Raw genomic sequence first — 6,307 nt, 5'->3', positions numbered from 1 at the left:
TATATTTCCAAGTCAGGGGGGTGAGTGACTTGGAGGGGAACTTCCAGGTGATGATGTTCCCATGTATCTGCTGCCCTTGTCCTTCTAGGTGGTAGTGGTCTTGGGTTTGGAAGGTGCTGTCGAAGGAGCCTTGGTGAGTTCCTGCAGTGCATCTTGTAGATGGTACACACTGCTGCTACTGTGCGTCAGTGGTGGAGGGAGTGAATGTCTGTGGATGTGGTGCTAATTAAGTGGGCTGCTTTGTCCTGGATGGTGTCAAGCTTCTTGAGTGTTGTGGGAGGTGCTTGCATCCAGGCAAGTGAAGAGTATTCCATCACACTCCTGACTTGTGCCTTGTAGATGGTAGACAGGCTTTGGGGAGTCAGGAGGCAAGTTACTCACTGCAGGATTCCCAGCCTCTGACCTGCTCTTGTAGCCACAGTATTTATATAGCTGGTCCAGTTCATTTTCTGGTCAATGGTAACCAGGATGTTGATAGTGGGGGATTCAGCGATGGTAACGCCATTGAATGTCAAGGGGTAATGTTTAGTCTGCATATTGTCCAAGTCTTGCTGCATTTGGACATGGACTGCTTCAATATTTGAGGAGTCGTGAATGGTGCTGAACATTGTGCAATCATCAGTGAACATCCCCACTTCTGACCTTATGATGGAAGGAAGGACATTGATGGAAGCAGCTGTTTGGGCCGAGGACACAACCCTGAGGAACTCCTGCGGTGATGTCCTGGAGCTGAGATGACTGACATCCAACAACCACAACCATCTTCCTTTGTGCTGGGTATGACTCCAACCAGCGGAGAGTTTTCCCCCTTATTCCCATTGACTCCAGTTTTGCTCGGGCTCCTTGATGCCACACTCGGTTAAATGCAGCCTTGATGTCAAGGGCAGTCACTCTCACCTCACCTCTGGAATTCAGCTCTTTTCTCCATGTTTGAACCAAGGCTGTAACAAGGTCAGGAGCTGAGTGGCCCTGGCGGAACCCAAACTGGGCATCAGTGAGCAGGTTATTGCTAAGCAAGTGCCGCTTGATAGCACTGTTGATGACCGCTTCCATCACTTTACTGATGATCCAGAATAGATTGATGGGGCGGTAATTGACTGGGTTAGATTTGTCCTTTTTTTTGTGTACAGGACATACCTGGGCAATTTTCCACATAGCTGATTAGATGCCAGTGTTGTGGCTGTACTGGAACAACTTGGCTAGGGATGAAGCAAGTTCTGGAGCACAAGTCTTCAGTACTATTGCCAGAATATTGTCAGGACCCATAGCCTTTGCAGTATCCAGTGCCTTCAGCCGTTTCTTGATACCACGTGGAGTGAATCGAATTGGCTGAAGACTAGCATCTGTGATGCTGGGAACCTCCGGAGGAGGCCGAGATGGATCATCCACTTGGCACTTCTGGCTGAAGATTGTTGTGAATGCTTCAGCCTTATCTTTTGCACTGATGTGCTGGGCTCCTCCACCATTGAAGATGAGGATATTTGTGGAGCCTCCTCCTCCAGTGAGTTGTTTAATTGTCCACCACCATTCACAACTGGATGTGGCAGGACTGCAGAGCTTAGATCTGACCTGTGGGTTGTGGAATCATTTATCCCTGTCTATCATTTGCTGCTTATGGTGTCTGACATGCAAGTAGTCCTGTGTTATAGCATCACCAGGTTGACACCTCATTTTTAGGTATGCCTGGTGCTGCTCCTGGCATGCCCTCCTGCACTCTTCATTGAACCAGGGTTAATCCCCAGGCTTGATGGTAATGGTAGAGTGGGGGATATGCTGGGCCATGACATTCCAGATTGTGTTCGAGTGCAATTCTGCTGCTACTGATGGCCCACAGCGCCCCATAGTTGCCCGGTCAAGTTGTGACATCTGTTTGAAATCTATCCCATTTAGCGCAGTGATTGTGCCACACAACACGATGGAGGGTATCCTCAATGTGAAGATGGGACTTCATCTCCACAGGGACTGTGCAATGGTCACTCCTACTGATACTGTCATGGGCAGATGCATCTGCGGCAGGCAGGTTGGTGAGGATGAGGTCAAGTATGTTATAACTCTTGTTGGTTCCCTCACCACCTGCCATAGACCCAGTCTAGCAGTTGAGTCCTTTAGGGCTTGGCCAGTTCGGTCTGTGCTTGTGCTAACGAGCCGGTTTTGGTGATAGACATTGAAGTCCCCCATCCAGAGTACATTCTGCGCCCTTTCCACCCTCACTGCTTCCTCTAGGTGGATTCATCAGCTGTGTGAGCAGCGTCTCCCTGGTGCCTTCAGTGTGTCAGTATTTACAGGGAGTCCCTTGGGAGTGTGCCAGTATTTACAGGGAGTCCCCGGGGAGTGTGCCAGTATTTACAGGGCACCCCAGGGGTATGCATCAGTATTTACAGGGAATACCCGGGGAGTGTGTCAATATTTACAGAGGGTCCTGGGGAGTGTGTCAGTATTTACGGGGAGTCCCTGGGGAGTGTGCCAGTATTTACAGGGGGTCCCTGGGGAGTGTGTCAGTATTTACAGGGGGTCCTGGGGAGTGTGCCAGTATTTACAGGGAATCCCCGGGAATGTGTAAGTCTTTACGGAAGGTCCACAGGGAGTTTGTCAGTATTTGCAGGGCACCCTAGGGGTGTGCAACAGTATTTACAGGGAGTCCCCTGGGGAGTGTGTCAGTATTTAGAGGGTGGTCCCCAGTGGGAGCGTGTCAGTATTTACAGGGGGTCCTGAGGAGTGTGTCAGTATTTACAGGATGGTCCCCAGGGGGGAGTGTGTCAGTATTTACAGGGGGTCCCCGGGGGGAGTGTGTCAGTATTTACAGGGGGTCCCGGGGAGTGTGTCAGTATTTACAGGGGGTCCCCGGGGGAGTGTGTCAGTATTTACAGGGGGTCCCCGGGGGAGTGTGTCAGTATTTACAGGGGGTCCCGGGGAATGTGCCAGTATTTACAGGGGGTCCCGAGGAGTGTGTCAGTATTTACAGGGGGTCCCCAGGGAGCGTGTCAGTATTTACAGGGGGTCCCGGGGAGTGTGCCAGTATTTACAGGGGGTCCTGGGGAGTGTGTCGGTATTTACAGGGGGTCTTGGGGAGTGTGTCAGTATTTACAGGGGGTCCCCGGGGAGTGTATCAGTATTTAGGGGCTCCCGGGGAGTGTGTCAATATTTACAGAGGGTCCCCTGGGAGTGTGTCAGTATTTACAGGGGGTCCCCGGGGAGTGTGTCAGTATTTACAGGGGATCCTGGGAGTGTGTCAGTATTTACAGGGGGTCCCTGGGGGAGTGTGTCAGTATTTACAGGGGGTCCCTGGGGGAGTGTGTCAGTATTTACAGGGGGTCCCTGGGGGAGTGTGTCAGTATTTACAGGGGGGGGTCCCGGGGAGTGTGTCAGTATTTACAGGGGGTGTCCCTGAGGGAGTATGTCAGTATTTACAGGGGGTCCTGGGGAGTGTGTCAGTATTTGCAGGGGGTCCCGGGGAGTGTGTCAGTATTTACAGGGGGTGTCCCTGGGGGAGTATGTCAGTATTTACAGGGGGTCCCGGGGAGTGTGTCAGTATTTACAGGGGGTCCCGGGGAGTGTGTCAGTAATTACAGGGGGTCCCGGGGAGTGTGTCAGTATTTACAGAGGGTCCCTGGGGAGTGTGTCAGTAATTACAGGGGGTCCCGGGGAGTGTGTCAGTATTTACAGGGGGTGCCCGGGGAGTGTGTCAGTATTTACAGGGGGTGCCCGGGGAGTGTGTCAGTATTTACAGGGGGTCCCGGGGAGTGTGTCAGTATTTACAGGGGGTGCCCGGGGAGTGTGTCAGTTTTTACAGGGGGTGCCCGGGGAGTGTGTCAGTATTTACAGGGGGTCCCGGGGAGTGTGTCAGTATTTACAGGGGGTCCCTAGGGGAGTGTGTCAGTATTTACAGGGGGTCCCTAGGGGAGTGTGTCAGTATTTACAGGGAATCCTATGTCCTCTCATCCAAGCTGTCTTCAGCCTTTGGAATCCCATTATTCTGTCCAGTACATTTTTCGGAACAGTGACTACGGTTCAGCACATTGCTTTTTGAAGATCATTCCCAGATGTGCTTCCCATTATTGGCAGTGTTCTTGCTCGATGACTTTCCCCAAAGTGTCCTTCATTATGCTGTAATTATCATTCCCTGCAGAGGAGATCGCAGACAACCTCGGGACAGAAGAGATTGCACGGGGAGCCCAGGAATCGATGCTTTGATCAATCCTCTTTATGCGCCATACTCTCTCATTATTAAAAAGAAATTAAAACCCTTGCCAGCTTCTAGTGGGCGAAATCCGCAGCCCAAACTGAGCAGGGTGAGGAACATGCCCCACTGCGCAGATTTAGCAGCTCTCAGTTTTGAGTTGTAGCTGCCCTGCTGCAATTGAACTTGGTGCCGTGAGTTAGTTGAGGGGGAGGGGTGAGGCAGCACCATCTAGATAGGGGCTTTGCCCTTGATCGCTATGCAGTAACTCCTTACGGGATCAGCTCTCCTGCGATGCCCAACACAGTCGCATTGCTCACCGACACTCCTAGGCTGCACATGTTGGGAACCATATTGGGTTAAGTGTGAGTGGGCATCTGCAATCCTGTAGCCTGGCAAAAGGTCATGTCTCTGAGGGAAAGAGACGGTGGGGGGGTTAGGGGTAGAAAGGAATCGGCCAAATCTGGTGGTGTCTAAATTTTTGCTTTGATTCACTATTGATGACACAAATACCCTGCTCCCTCTGCTTTCAAACATCGCACCACAATCTCCTTATAGAAAACCTCACAATATAGCCTCCCTTGCAAATGACAGACAACCCTCACCCACCTCGGGCCTGGCCATGGTAGATGCTGGCGCCTCCTCCACGTGCAACTGTGGAGCTTTTAATAAGATTCTCATCCACCATCCTCTCAAAGGGAATCAGCCGGCCGCCTGCAAGACTTGCAATAACTGAGGGAGTGCTGCACTGTCAGAGGTGCCATCTTTCAGATGAGAGGATCCATCTGCTATCTAATTTAGACACAAAAGACACCTGTGCCACTTTCAAACAGGACCAGAGGAGGTCTCCCTGGTGCCTTGGCGCAATATTTATCCCAACGTAACTCAACAGCAGATGATCTGGTCATTATCACATTGCTGTTTGTGGGAGCTTGCTGTGCGCAAATTGGCTGCCACGGTTCCAACATTACAATAGTGACTACACTTCGAAAATTGGCTTTGGGACATCCTGAGGTTGTGATAGGTGCTATATAAAGGCAAGTTCTATGGTTCCTTCTCTCACCCGGTTATGGCCAGCCCCACATCTTTGACCGTACCCAATAACGCGTGGCATGGTGCACAATCTACCACTGTGTAAAAGGGAAACTAAAGGGGAGAAGGAGCAGACACTGTTTGTCTCACTTCACTCCAAGAGTGAACCACATGCACTAAAACAACTGTGTAAAATAACAGCGCACCTTGAAAAGAAATGAAAGAATGAATGACAAAGACCAGCTCCTGCTACAAAAATTAGAGGGTGTTTTTCTTTTTAATTCAGTTAAACAGACAAACGGTCCCACAACAGCATCTGGCCCTGACCAATAATAATCAACTCCTGTTTTATTTACATTTATTTACATTAGGGGCTTCACATGAAGCAAATGGTACCCATGGGAGGGGATGGTACCGGGCCCACCATTTCGCACCAGGTATTGCCGTCCACCAAGTGCCCGGTTGACAGAGCGAGCTGAGGCTCCCAGATGCAGCGTGAACAGGCACATGCACACACAGCGCCCACATCGGCCGCACACAGCGTCCACATCGGCCGCACACAGCGCCCACATCGGCCGCACACAGCGCCCACAGCGGCTGCACTGGGAGGTAGTATGTCACCAGTGTCTGCACCAAAGTTTTTCAATTCTTTTATCGTTACAAAAAAAAATAAAAATAAAAGCCGCACTTTAAGACAGCTCTAAGCAGCACACGTTATGTACACGAGATAGAACCAAGATCAGAAACCATGAAGGTCCCTCCTCAGATTCTTTACAGGAATGTGTCAATGAACCAGACTCCAAACCCACCCTCCCTACCCCTTTTGCTTTCAAAATATATACAGATACATCGCAAACTTCATCATATTAAAGAATTTAATCTCGTTTTCCCAAATGTGCTGTTATCCAATTAATGCTTTCTGTGGGGTACAGCCTCTGATTTCACCCATGGGAAAGAGAAATGCAGGTAAGCTTTCTCATTGCAGCTCACAGGCATGGTCCTGCACCATAAGAATTAACACTCTCTTTAACTGTAAATTTACAACAAAAGCACACTTTCCAAAATAAACAGAATATTGCAAAAGGACAAAGCAGACTG

The sequence above is a fragment of the Cetorhinus maximus genome, chromosome 29 (assembly GCF_964194155.1).
Source record: "Cetorhinus maximus chromosome 29, sCetMax3.hap1.1, whole genome shotgun sequence".
In the NCBI taxonomy this organism is placed as follows: Eukaryota; Metazoa; Chordata; class Chondrichthyes; order Lamniformes; family Cetorhinidae; genus Cetorhinus; species Cetorhinus maximus.
This window is presented reverse-complemented; position numbering follows the sequence as displayed.